This window comes from Rattus norvegicus, chromosome 18, assembly GCF_036323735.1.
Source record: "Rattus norvegicus strain BN/NHsdMcwi chromosome 18, GRCr8, whole genome shotgun sequence".
Classification (NCBI taxonomy): Eukaryota; Metazoa; Chordata; class Mammalia; order Rodentia; family Muridae; genus Rattus; species Rattus norvegicus.
Genome location: NC_086036.1, coordinates 14271415 through 14285094, shown reverse-complemented (window position 1 = coordinate 14285094; position 13680 = coordinate 14271415). Strand labels below are relative to the sequence as shown.

General features: G+C 38.5%; 1 protein-coding gene across 10 annotated transcripts in view; it reads left to right on the top strand.

The window, feature by feature from the left end:
* The window catches only part of Nol4 (nucleolar protein 4), a 362395-nt gene that overhangs the window by 284603 nt on the left and 64112 nt on the right, over positions 1-13680 (top strand). The window lies entirely within an intron of this gene.

Here is a 13680-nt window from a genome sequence, read left to right as displayed (position 1 = left end):
TGTGTGGCTTTGACCCGTAAGTTACTTCAGCAACTGCTTTTAAGAAGAAGCGTTGTTTGTTCCAGTAAATGAATCAGTTTCTCTGAAGGGCTATGGCCTTAAATTCAGTAAGAGCGATAATAGAAACGATAAAAGCAACCCTTTCTAAATAAGACAGGGTTGACTCCTAGGAGGGTCCTCCTGTTTACTGTATAGTACTATTTCTCTCTTTTGTTCCCCACATTTGCACTGAGACCTTTGTCACCTGCTTGTTCATGTTTACATGTATTTCTATAAGACTTGAATAAAACATATATTTAGTAAAAAGAGACTTTTAATGTTATATATCTTTCAATCTTTAATTTTGTTATTATACTAAATTAGTCCAAGGAGCTAAGATATCTGAATTCAATAACTTCAATCTCTTGAAAAACTATATACCTGATTGTTTATGAGACTATTTTTGCTTATAGAAATGTATCACTTAAGTTTTTAGTAAAATTTTACTGAGAATATGATCGACTGAGTTGCTAAATATGCATTATAAAAGATCTTATTTTGAAAGTCTCTTAGAGCAATAATTCTCCACCCCTGTGGTGTCAAACAACCTTTTTATAAGAGTGGCCTAAGACCATCAGAAAACACGGATTCTACAATGACAATTCATAACAGTAACAGAATTACAGTTGTAAAGAAGCAGGAGAGTAACCTTATCATTGGGAGTCACCACGACATAAGCCGGTATTAAAGGGCTACAGCGTTAGGAAGGTTGAGAACCAGAGTTTAATGCCAGAGCAATCACTTGTGAAGAAAGAGTGCCAGCCTTCGTCCTCACCACCTGGGCGCTTTAGCTTAATGCCTTTATTTTCCTGTCACATTATCAGGAGGTCTGAGCCAGGATCTCAACAGGGTCTCCACTGTCCTTGAGTCTGTTTACTTATGTCCATAGGTGTTATCAAACCTACTCTAGGTAGAAAGTGAGGTAGCAGTTTTTAAAAGGTTAGAAAAATGTGACTCTAGAACCACCAGAAAATAATCTCTTCATGTTAAAAAAAAAAAAATAGGTTTTGAGCGGTGACTTGTATACTTCTCTGCGGATTGTCATATACCATACAAAGTAAAAACCCTCCTGTTCCATCTCAAAGGGTACAGTGGCATCTCCTATTTACTATGTATTTACATGACAAACGCTGCCTTCTGTCCACCCCTCACAGAGTCCCTTGCCCCCTCCCGCTCCCCTTCTTCTCTGAAAGGGTGCACCCTCCATATCTCCCCACCCTGGCTCATCAAATCTCTGCAGGATTCGGCACATTCTCTCCCACTGAGGCCAGACAAGGCAGCCCTAAGCAGAGTTTAGAGAGATGACAAAAGGTTAGGGAGATAGCTGAGTAGGAAAAGGCCTGCTCTCACAAGCCTGGTGACATGATATTGGTTCCTAGACCCATATAACAAATTAGATGTGGGGATAAACAGCTAATCTCAGCACTCAGCCAGCCAGATGACTGTTGAGGACATGAGAAGCAGCTGGAAGTGCTCCAGCCACCTGATCCAGATTGGGCCAGCATGGCGGACTTAACAAGAGTCTGATCTCAAGGAGCAGGAGGCAGAGAATTGACGCCTGTGAACTGCCCTTTGACCTTGACAGTGTACATTATAGAGTGTACACCTGCTCACTCGTTCTCATTCTGTCTCTCCCACACATGAGTAATGTATTAACTAAAATGTCTGAATGTGCGTCTTAAACTGAAATTTTTATCAACAATATGGTTACCCATTACACGGGTTCTTAACATCTGTGCAGTATCTCCGTACCTCTTACTGTTTGCATTGCTTTTCATGTCACGTGAACACTCACACATGTCTTTCTCTGTGACAAACTAGCTTAATGGAAGCTAGTTACTAAGCACATTAGGTGTGAATAATTTGTACTCTTTCCCCTTTTGTAGGTTTCAACCTCGTTGCTGCAGTCTTAGAGCAGAACCCACTGTAAGCTCTGTTCACTCGATCTGAGTAGTTTATTCACAACATTTCATTTTAATTGCATGCTGTAATATACTTCTGAGTAATTCTCCAATCCTACCTTTTGATGTCACAGCTCTCTCACATGTTCAACCTCCACAGGCTGTGTGTCTGCCACTGAAGCCTTTATTAGTGTAGAGACAAAAAATCTTAGTCATCACCCAAACAGCCTACGCAGGAAGGTATTAAAAGCTTCAGAAATAGCTCAGGGAGATAGATAGCTCAGACAGTATGAAGGTCCTGCTTCACAAGCACAGGGACGTGGGTTCAATCCACAAAAATCCAGAAAAACAAAACAAAACAAAACAAACAAAACAAAACAAAACAACTAACTCACGGTATGTGCTTGTAATTCCAGCTCTGGAGAAACCAAGACATGCAGGTCTCTCAGGTTGACTAGTCAGCCAACATAGTTACTTTGCAAACTGTGAGAGTCTCTGTCTTAAGAGGAAGATGAGTTCTTCCTCTGGCATGTGCACACACATCCTGGAATTGTCTAGAAGGTCTTGCATTCGCCCCCTGTTTTTACAGAATCAATATCTCACCTGATTGGCCCTAAGTAAACAAATAGTCATGTTACACCCATCCCCTGCTCACCCACCTCCTTTGAGCATTGCTCTACCAGTCATGCCCACATTTTACATGTTCTGTCTGACCCTTTTAAAAGAAGGACTTCTGTCCCCAGGCCCCAGTAAAGTTTGAATCATTTACTCACACAGCTGGTCTGCCTTGCCATTTCAGCTTCCTCGAAGAGCGCTTTACCTCACAGATGTCACCACACTCACCTATTCCTGCTAGATCTCCAGATGTAGACCATCCATACTCTGACTCAATCCACCTCATACTGCAATGATGCTTAGGGAGAACATCTGACACCTTCACACCAAATCACACTCATTGCGTTCCCTCTGTCAACCCCACGTTCTTTAGACTCCTGTTCCCCTGCCTTCCATTTACCTATATCTGTTTTGGGGAATTTCCTTTTATTGTATACTTGGCCATGGGATGAATGCCACCTTACCAATTTCTTCTTGGTGCATATTACTGTATTTTATAGTAGAGTACCAGTCATCAGCAAAGGTTTGCTATTTTATCCAGATATTGATCGGTTGCTGCTCTAGCACACTGGCATCCATACATTCCAAAACAAGTATTCTCCACGGATAGATACTTCACCTACCAAAAATCTACCTGCCCCTCTAGCCTAGCTTGCCTGTGTTTTGGTAACATAGGTATTGTCATTTTTCCCCTGGATAAAAGTTGAGAATGAGACTACACTACTCGCTACTTATTCACTGAATACTGCTTATTCTTTCTGTAGTCTATTGTCTAAGTAAACAATTAGTTTTCTACTTATGTGCTATGGTTTTCTTTTTCTTTTTCTTTTTGGCACTTCATATCTTCTGCTTCTCTTCCTGTAGCCTTCTAGCTTAGCTCCTTGCATGCACCTTATACAAGTCTCTGTGCCCACTCTATTCTGACAGAAGCAGAAGTGGTGTTAATAGAGCCTGAAATGTTTACAATTTTGAGTATTAAAGGTTGTAAAAGTAAATAAGTGATAGAAAAGAAGAAGAGACTTAGGTGACAATGCAAACCTGTAATGCCTGCACTCAGGAGGTGGGAGGAGGAGGCTTAGCGGTTCAAGGCCAGCCTGGTATCCATCAGATACTATCTCAAAATAAAAGAAAACAAAACAAAATCCAAAGTAGAAGCAATCAAAAGGAAGGAAAATGGATATGTGTCAACAGTTAGAAAATATACTTCCTAAACATTTGAAGCTCTGAACCCATTTTTCTTGATGTCTCTGTAGACACTTTTAGATGTACATTCAAATGAAGACTGCTGCTTAAGCTAGCTTTTCCTGCTCACCCTGAGTACGTCCAGGAACTCAGCACTCAGGAGACCATTTCTAGGATCCCTGGTGTCTTTGGTTACAGATTACTCAGTTTTGGCTTCCATGGTGTGAAATTTACAATCTCAAAACAATCTAAACCCTATATCTTAAAATATAACTTGTTGAAGCTAAGAGTCCCAAGTTTAATTACTGTGTTAATTCAGTTCCCAATCAGATCCTATGATATTTCAGAGATTCAATCTTCTAAATGAGATGGCTGTTGGATCAGTCACTATGTGTGAGAGCATATGTAAATGTTTGATTGACAGTCTTGCAACTTTCTTCCTTTTCATCTAACCCCTTCAATTATTTCCTTTCATAGCTTTGTCTATCACAAGATATTACTGTTGCACCTCTTAATATTTAGTCTTTTGGTCCATGGATTTTTTTCTCAAGGTTTATGGTTACCCTCTGCCTGTTATTGTTGGTGTGCATTCTCTGTTTACTTTATTGGGTTTCCATATCTTCCAACCTACCAACACACGGTAGAGAAAGGTTAAATGGGAAATTGAGTATAGGTCTAGTTCCTACTGATTAGGAGCATTGGATCCCTGGGGTTCCCACTGTCAGCATATCCAATTTCTTTTCTTTGTTCAGGACAAAGACACACTACAACGGCAGGAACCAGCAACAGGGTAGCAGTAGCAGCCTCAGAATGCACCTCCATCCCCTTGTGGGTTTCTGGCATTTATACCATCTCAAAAGTTCCCAGAATTCCAAATGCAAACTATCTATAGCTCGGCAAAAACCATAGCCCTGCTAGTGCATGAAACAAATCATAATCACCCACTGTGAAGCAGAGTCTTATCCCACTCCTGGTATTAAAACAAAAACATATTCACATAACATAACTGGGTACTTTAAGAAATGAAAATTCTCACTATAGATTCTTTCCTAAATGTATTTGAATTGCATAACAACTATATGGTAAAATACTATACCCAGTCTACTTGTCAAAATTTCTTATCTTGGAATTACTTAATTTAAACTTGATGTTAAGTATCACAGAATACCCCCTATAGATACTCTACACCTTCCCTCTATAGACACATATGGTTAGTAAAACATGAATTTTAAAAGATCAAGTCAAAAAAGAAAATGTGAAAATTCCTAAACAGCTAAAAGAGCTTCAAAATTTATGGCCACAGTTATATTATGGCCACAATTATAAATATTTGCTGGGGTAGGATAGCAGGATAGAAAAATGAGAATTTTATATAATATATATATATATATATATATATATATATATATATATATATATAGTTTCATTAAAGGGAAATAAGTCTCCATTTGTAACTTCCAGAAGTAAAAGTATCAGGCATTATATGCATTGAAATTAAAATCCTATCATATGGGTCTAGTAGTATATAAAACTTAGTCAAGGAGAAAAGTGATTGGTAGAACGTGTAAATAAGAAAATTACCTCTACAAGAAAGAACCACTCTACTATAAAGATAGAGCTTTTTAGCAAATCAGAGGAGACATTTAAAAAAAAAAGGAAGCAGAGATATTCTAAGATAAGATGGTGACAAATTTTCTAATTTACTCAAACCATGAGGCCTATGGCATGGCGGTGAAAGCAAGTAGTCAGCAGAAGTAAACCAACTTCGTAACTAACATCACAAGAGTGGAACAGAGAAGTCTCTACATTGACCAGGAAGAAACAGCTCCTTGAAAGAGAAAGCCCATCAGACAGAACATCCATCCACACAGTGTCAGCGGATGCTCCTAAAATACTAAGAAAAATCTGCTCCAATGTTTTCTTAGCAAAACCCCTTCTAACTTACCTATTAATGTTTAGCAGACTGAATGTGCACTGTGAGGAGGGTGAGTATATACGAAAGCGAATAGCTTCCTAAAATTAAAGTTTCTCCTCACAGGCAAGGAGAAAAATGAACCCAAGAAGCAGTGGGTAGCACTGGTGATAAATAATTAACGGAAGAGCCTGATTTATGTTCAGTGAATCTCCATTCTTCATTTTACCAAGCTCGGGTCGTGCGTCCCTTAAGCCTCAGTGTCCTCACTCAATAAAACGGAATGATAGTGCTTATATAATGATAAAAACAGGCTGACTTGAAATAACATGTCAAAGATTCTGTCTGGTGTCATGTATGGTACCATGTCCTAGAATATTAGGTCGAACTCTGCTCTTGCAAAGTTACTAGGTGTCCCCACCCAGTGAACTATTAGGATTGGACCAGATGTGTGCCTCTCTGTTTAAATCACCCTTCTAAGTCAAGTCTCTCTTTCTCCTGTGTACAGATTTCACTTCGTGGTGCATCTTCTGTAGTTGTACTGTATCCTGTCATATTGATGTTACCTATATACAGCCTTAGCTCCTCAAGTATTTGACTGCTGTGCTTTTGCACTTGTTTATCTCTGTATCATCCCCACTGTCTTATGGTGCAAGGACTTGCTCATGAAAGCGAGCTAATTCCCATTCAACTGAGTAAAAATACTGAGCGAATGATTGAGTGGATAAAACTTTCTGATGCTGTGCTACTTTACATTGGGAAACCAGTGAGTGTCAAGTGACTCTTATTGCCTGGCCTGCTTTAGTGCCTTGCAAGGGAATGTCTTCTAAAATCTACTGCTCACTAAAAACCAAGACTCATATTTAAAAATTCAGATTATTTTTCTCTAAAGACATTTATATGATATTTAATTTTAACTCTTTGACTTTTGGCACATTGATTTTTTATTTTTATGTACTTGGTAATTATTATGAATAAGTAGTTACAGTAGTGACTATGAGTAGAAATACTGTGCAGTAAATGGCTATGGGAAGAGATGCCATGATCTACAATTATGTGTTATTATACATTGTAATATGTTTGCAGAAGTAGGTGATATTTCCTAGTAGAGATTAAAATGAAGGTCGACTGGTTAGAAAGGATAGCATATTTTTGTTATCTGTGTCTCAGCCAGCTTTATTCTCAACTAGCAGTGCATAGTCTTTGCTGTAAGAGTGTAGCAGTGCACAGTCTATGCTGTAAGAGTGTAGCAGTGCACAGTCTATGCTGTAGGAGTGTAGCAGTGCACAGTCTATGCTGTAAGAGTGTAGCAGTGCACAGACTATGCTGTAAGAGTGTAGCAGTGCACAGTCTATGCTGTAAGAGTGTAGCAGTACACAGACTATGCTGTAAGAGTGTAGCAGTGCACAGACTATGCTGTAAGAGTGTAGCTACAAGGCATTCATTTCCAATTCATTTGGGAAACACCATTATTCATGATCAATAATATTCACAAAGCAAAGTCAAGACAGAATGACCATTAGTTTATCAGTGAAAACTTTTACTTGTTGAGCACGGGGTGCATCAGACTTGTCAACTCAGCTCCTAGGATCCCATGGGGGAAGGATTGTTGCAAGCTCCGGGCCAGAACTCTATGTAGTAAGACACTCTCTCAATACATGAAAAACGAAGAACAAAAATTAAACTTACATTAAAAGCCAATATGCCGATTATCTTATAGTCTACGTCTGTGTAAAATGTAGTTTTAAACTCCTTTCAAATCAATCGGGGTAATGCTCTCAGGAAAATAAGGCCAGTTCTTCCCACAGACCCAACAGCCACAGTTCTCTGGCTCCTTTCCATTCTTAGCTGTTTTTCTCTGTCGTAGTTTACCTGTCATACTGTTCCTTTCTATCCGTTGGAAATGTTGTCCTCAGCAGTTCTGAACGACCTCAGAGCAATCCTTTAGCTGTAACTCACAGGTCCCATGCAAGAACTTGGACTGACCTCACTTACTTAGGTCACATGACCTCCCAGGCCCTTCACTGAGAACTAATAAATGAGCTTCTAGAACTACTTGACCAAAACTCAGCAGGCTAGGTGAGATTAATAAGGCTTTTTTGACTCACCATTTTTTATCAAAACTATACTAAGGATAACATAATGACAGTGTTAACCTCATTCACAAGCCTTGTTTACCTGAGGTCCTGGATTCAAATGATCCAGACCACAAGCCATGGTAGATAGCAACACTGCTTATTACATGGTACTCACATTGTGTGTGCACTGAGGAACTCTTTTAGTATTTTACTTCTACAGAAATTGGAAATAAGAAAGACCAAGTGTCCATTTTGTCAAATAAGTTTACTACAATGTTTTGAATTGTATTTGTTTATATTAGTTCAGAATTTCCGAAGAAAATATAAATATAATGTAATGTTTTAAATCCTGTGTACTAGATACTGTACTAGTACAAGCTACAACAGCAGTCATAGGGACTGGATTTATGTATGTTCCTTTTTGGGAATGTGACCCATTTCTGACTTACAGATAATAGTCATTAAACGCATTTATTGAGTAAATAAAGATGATATTGACTTTCCATACATAAACTCCTGTAATGCACTGTGACATAATATTCCTGTTCACTATTTAATTACTGTATTAGTTATTTTTATCACTGCGACAAAGTAACTGAAAAAAATCAATTAAACAAATGAAAGGGTCAATTTGGCTCAGAGTTAGAGGAGATCCAGTCCTTTAAGGCATGGAAGGATGGTGGTAAGGGTCTGAAGCACTTGGTCACATTGCATCTGCAGTAACACAGTGCAAGGGACTCAGATGGGTGCTGAGCCTCAAGTCTCTTTCCGTGCAGTGTAGACATGAGCCTCAGGTCTCTTTCCATGCAGTGTAGACGAGAGCCTTAGGTCTCTTTCCATACAGTGTAGATGCGCCTTCACACACATGCTTAACATGTTTCTGAGGTGTTTCTACATTCAGACTGGCAATCAAGGTTGCTGATGTCATTGACTGAAACAGTTTTGTGATTTTTAAAATGAGAGAGAACAGTTCCTAGTAAAGGGGCTCAGATCTAGTCACAGAGCAGCAACATAGAATACACTGGACAGACAAATACCCAGTCAGTCCAGTCCAGTTGATGAACTGTTTCTGTTCGTACTGATGTCTGTGAACCAAAGGACCTAGCAAATAAAGGCATCTTTTAGGAGCTTAAATTTTTGACATAGTCTTCATGGCTATGCCTCTGTGCACGAAAATACCATTTGGGGAAACAATGTGTGTTCACATCAAACAAATAGCATGATACTTAATTATCAATTTTTTAAGTAACCAGAAAATGGAAGGGACGATCTTAATTCATAGATACTACCTTAACTCCAATCACTGAATCATTTATTCTGTCTTTAAGGAGTGGATTCTACTCACAACCTTGGCGGATGCAGTAGTTTTTTTCCCCCATGTGATTTGGTCTAAATCTTGTTTGAGCAGCATTTAAAAAGTAGAGTCTGGAGAGCACTAACCTATGAGTGGATTTACATTTTAAAATTTTTATAATCATACAATATCTCAAATGTATACTCCAACACCAGTGTGTCTTAAAGTTGTTTAATGTGTCATTTTAAAGCAAACAGTCTTCACCATTTGTCGATACCTTCCCCCTGGTTCTGGGAAGGAAGGTGCACGTCTGTGGCGCCAACAGCAATCATATCTTAAGTTCCAATTAAAACGTGACTTTTCCAACTCCAAGGCTCCCTGTGACTATTTAGCCATCTGTTGGATGACACAACCCCACTGATTTGAACCTAGATAATTATGATGTTAGAAGCAGTGTGGAGGAAAGTTCAGCCTGGGTTCCAGTTGAGAATTACTGTTAATTATGAAGGGATAATTACTAAGAGCTTCTCTCACATGCAGTGGGGAGAAATAGGCAATTTCTGTGGTAGATGTAGATAGATCTCTCTCACACTAACACACACATACACACACACACACACACACACACACCATGCATGCAAACACACTCACGTAATTTATCATTCCTTGAAATCTTCTTTTGGGATGCACATGCTACATAATATCTCTATTAAAGTCACCTTGACCAGGAGCAATGCTGTTCTTCATAGACTCTGCCTTGGATTCTCTGTGTTTTGCTCCTGTCTCATTTACTGCACGAAAGCATTTGTGTTTATGGCCAGTCTTAGCAGTGAAGTGGGGACTCTTCATCCCTTGATGCTGTTGGAATTTCCCTGGAGCCTTTAGCATCCGCTGAAGTTGCGACCCGAGCTGGAGCAGCAAAACTGGAATCATCCCTCAGCTGTTAAGTTCAGTGGTAGAAAGGGGCACTCAGGTTACCATTGTGTCCACATTTCACACCACAGAAAACCGTTTCATAATAAGCCACATGGGTCCATTTCTTTCAAGCTGGGAAGTAGAAGACAAATCACGAGGGAAAATCAAGCACTGACTTTGTCTGTTGCTACGTTATCGGATCATCAGATGAAATATCACTGAACTATGTACTAGACTCTGTGACTTTCACTGATTTACCAGCGCTAGAAGCAAGGCTTTGGAGAATTATTAGCTCATGGAGAGTGTTCTCCACCTTTATTCTAGGCATGAAACTGAGTCCAGCTGGGCGGTTCATGGGAAGTAATACATTGGCACGTATGAGTACCCCCAACATTAAAAATTTATGACTAGATTGTAGCAGAACTTCATCTTTAGGAATTAATAGGGAAATGTAAGGGATGGATTTAAATCACTTGAAAATAAAGAAGTTAGAGAAAACCTAATTTATTCCTTGTTTGAAAACAAATTGGGCTTAGCTGTAAGCCCAATCCTTTGTCCAGTTTGCTTATTGTAATTCTAAAATGAACATAATTCTTTACTATATCACTTACAATTTGACATTACACATGCTTGAAGGCTGGTGAAACCACACCCCTAATGTACCAGGCAAGGTCATGTGATCCCACAAACTTCAGTGGAACTTTCCGTAAGAAATGAATAATTTCCATATTTTTTCAAAGATTGTTTGGAAACTTAGATGGTGAATCTAAGCTGTTTGTATTAAGTTATGAATATCCTAAGCTTGCAATATGAATTAATTATTATTGAGTAGATTTGCTCAAAATTGTGTTCTCATGATATCAGATTCTTGTTAGAAATAAACATAGATTATATACGTGAGTCCCGAGGGTTTTTTTTTTTTTAATCTTACACTGCAGATTTTACTAATTCACTTTGTTCTTCTGTCTAAAAAAACTTGAATAAATTAAAATTTTGTTTGCTTGTTTTGGGATCAGCACATCTGTTTGCATAAGGGATTTTATAACTTTTTATTTCATTAGTTGTTAATTATCTAGAAGTGCTAATTAAGCAAAATAATGTAAAAGAAAGAATGGAGACCTGGAACTCAGGAAGCCTAAATTTTACACAAAGACCCTTTTGTCCTAAAGCAACTTAATCTACCTGACTTTTAGTTTCTTCAAACTTCTGAGGAAAACAAATTGTGCCTATGATTTCGTTTGAAGGAAAGTTTAGAGTAATGCTATGGTTCCTCAAGAAACTCAGAACACCTCAATTTTCAAAGTTCTATCTTGCGTCTGTGGGCAACACTGAATCTTGTGTTTGTAGTTCTGCTCATTCCCCCACTCGCTACCAGAGTGTATGATTGTAGTTCATTTTCTGCCAAGTCTGAGACCATCAGTTGTCCGATGTCTTTAAAAGGAAAATTTGTTCCCTTCAGGCAGAGCTCATTTCATGTGCCTAAGTAGACACTACTTGTAGGAAAAGACTCTATAACCGCCATGATTTTCCCTAGAGGAAGTTGTGTAACTTCTTATGAAAACTAACTTTTACTTCTACAGTAAAAGCCACACATCTGCTTTTCAAAGATAAACCTATGAAATAATTTTAACTAAATCTGTTTTGCTTTCTTTTCTTCTTATTCAACGAACGTCCTACCCAAGAAAACTTTACAACATATATTTTAAAAGCTTGAATATTCATTCCTGAAATTCAATCAGCATATTTTTATATCTAATTTGCAGTAAAGATGCCCAAGAAAGATAAATATAAAGGTGACAAGGAGCAGAAATAAGTATCCCTGTGGTCCATGTGACTATTGTGGACTGAATTGTGAGGAGAGGATTGCTAGTGCGTGGTGTGTGGCTGAGGTTGTCAGCTCCATTCCTGGACCCAGATGAAAATCTAACAGCACAGAGTGGACCTTTATGAACTCCTAACTCCCGTTTGAATAATAACAGCTACAAGTCAAAGGGTTTGTTTCTTTTTTTCCTAGTGGATTTTTCTTATTTATCCCTGGACTGTAACCTTATCTCAAAGGAAGTTTCATAGACAGTGACATGGATGAGGTTTCCCTAGGGGTCAGATTCTGATTTTGCCAGGCTGTGGCCATTATTAAATGGCAGAGTGATTTTATGGCTTAATGTTTATTTGACTCTGTTCTAGAGCTTGTTGCCCTTCCTTTAAATAGACACTGAAATGAAAAAAATATATGTTTTGAGACAAAATTCTCTTCTTGGTTTTCCTCAGTTGACAGTCTGTTTCTGAGGCCAAGGCCCAAGCATAATTTTCTTCAGAAATACTTCTGACATGTGTTACCTGTTCCAGGGACTCAGTTTTCTCTTTCTTTTGAAAAAAAAAAACAACTTTCTAAACACTGTGGTGCTTTATAGACCGAGTCTGGCCATCATTCCAGATAGTTCACAGGGGTAGAAGAGGAAGACTGTCGTCACCCCTTTCTCTGACCCATGAAAGCTGATCTGGAAATGGAACCACTAGGAAACAGTTGAGAAAACTCCAGAATTTCCCCTTTAGGTCATACAACATCAGAGACCGGGCTCTTTTGACACCACAGTAATTCCTTTCTCTATGTTCCGACACTGTAGACTGAATTTGGCTGTTAATGAGTATTGTTTCAGACATAACTTTGTGTTTCAGTTCCCTAAAATACATTCTTATATGACAAAAATCAGTAAAATAATGCATATACAATAAATGCATGACCAAATTTGCTAACAAAATAAAAAGAGTCTGAATCATATCAGAGACTTCTAATAAATAATACCCATTCGAGTCTAGCAAGATCATTGAGTGGATAAAGAACTCATGTACAAGCTGTATGACATGAGTTCAAACCCCGAATCCACAGCAGATGAGAGAACCGACTCCCGAACGCATCCCTCAGACATGTTTGCTGCCACTCACACACGTGTGCTTAACACGCACGGTTATGTTTTTAATTTAAAAATAAGTAAATAGCCACACACATTTTATGCTGAGGCTTTGAAATCCCCGAAGTGTCATGCTAAAATACATGCTAGGCCTCCAGAATATTAATATGGTGCAGTTTCACAGTATTTCATTATTTTCTCTGTGATTTATTTAGAATGTAGTTTTCTTTAAATCTATCACTTTCTTAATTAAAAATGTGCTATCATTAAATATTCCATCTTTCAGTTGGGTGGATTTACGTGTAATTATGTGAAAACATAATGGAAAACGTCTCGATGAGTATAGTAAATAATCTGGAGAGTTGCCCACATTTTACAGTTAATTAGCTTAGTTGGGAGATTAATTAATTTCTCTGTAGCATATATAGAAGATAGATTTTCAACATGTGCCTACAAAATTATTACTATAACTCATATTTAGTAAAAAAAAAAGAAAGAAAAATGTGGATTTAACCAAACAGGCAGATAATCTCATGTATAAAACAAAACTAAGCGCAGTAAACTTTCGCACTATTCACACTAAGATTGTTTGACCTACGGGATCCACGATTATACTGCTCTGATAAGGAGATGGGATGCAGAGACAGGAGATGGCATGGAAACTCCTATACAGTGATAACAGAACAACAGACCCTTCTCAGTCAAGGTGGAATGTGAGGACCAAGGTCCGAGGTGTTCTTGTGGGCTCCATGCATATGCCGCACATGCGCATGCGCACACCCACCCACATGCTCACTCAGACGCGAGACCGTGCGACACTCACCCCTACCCCCCC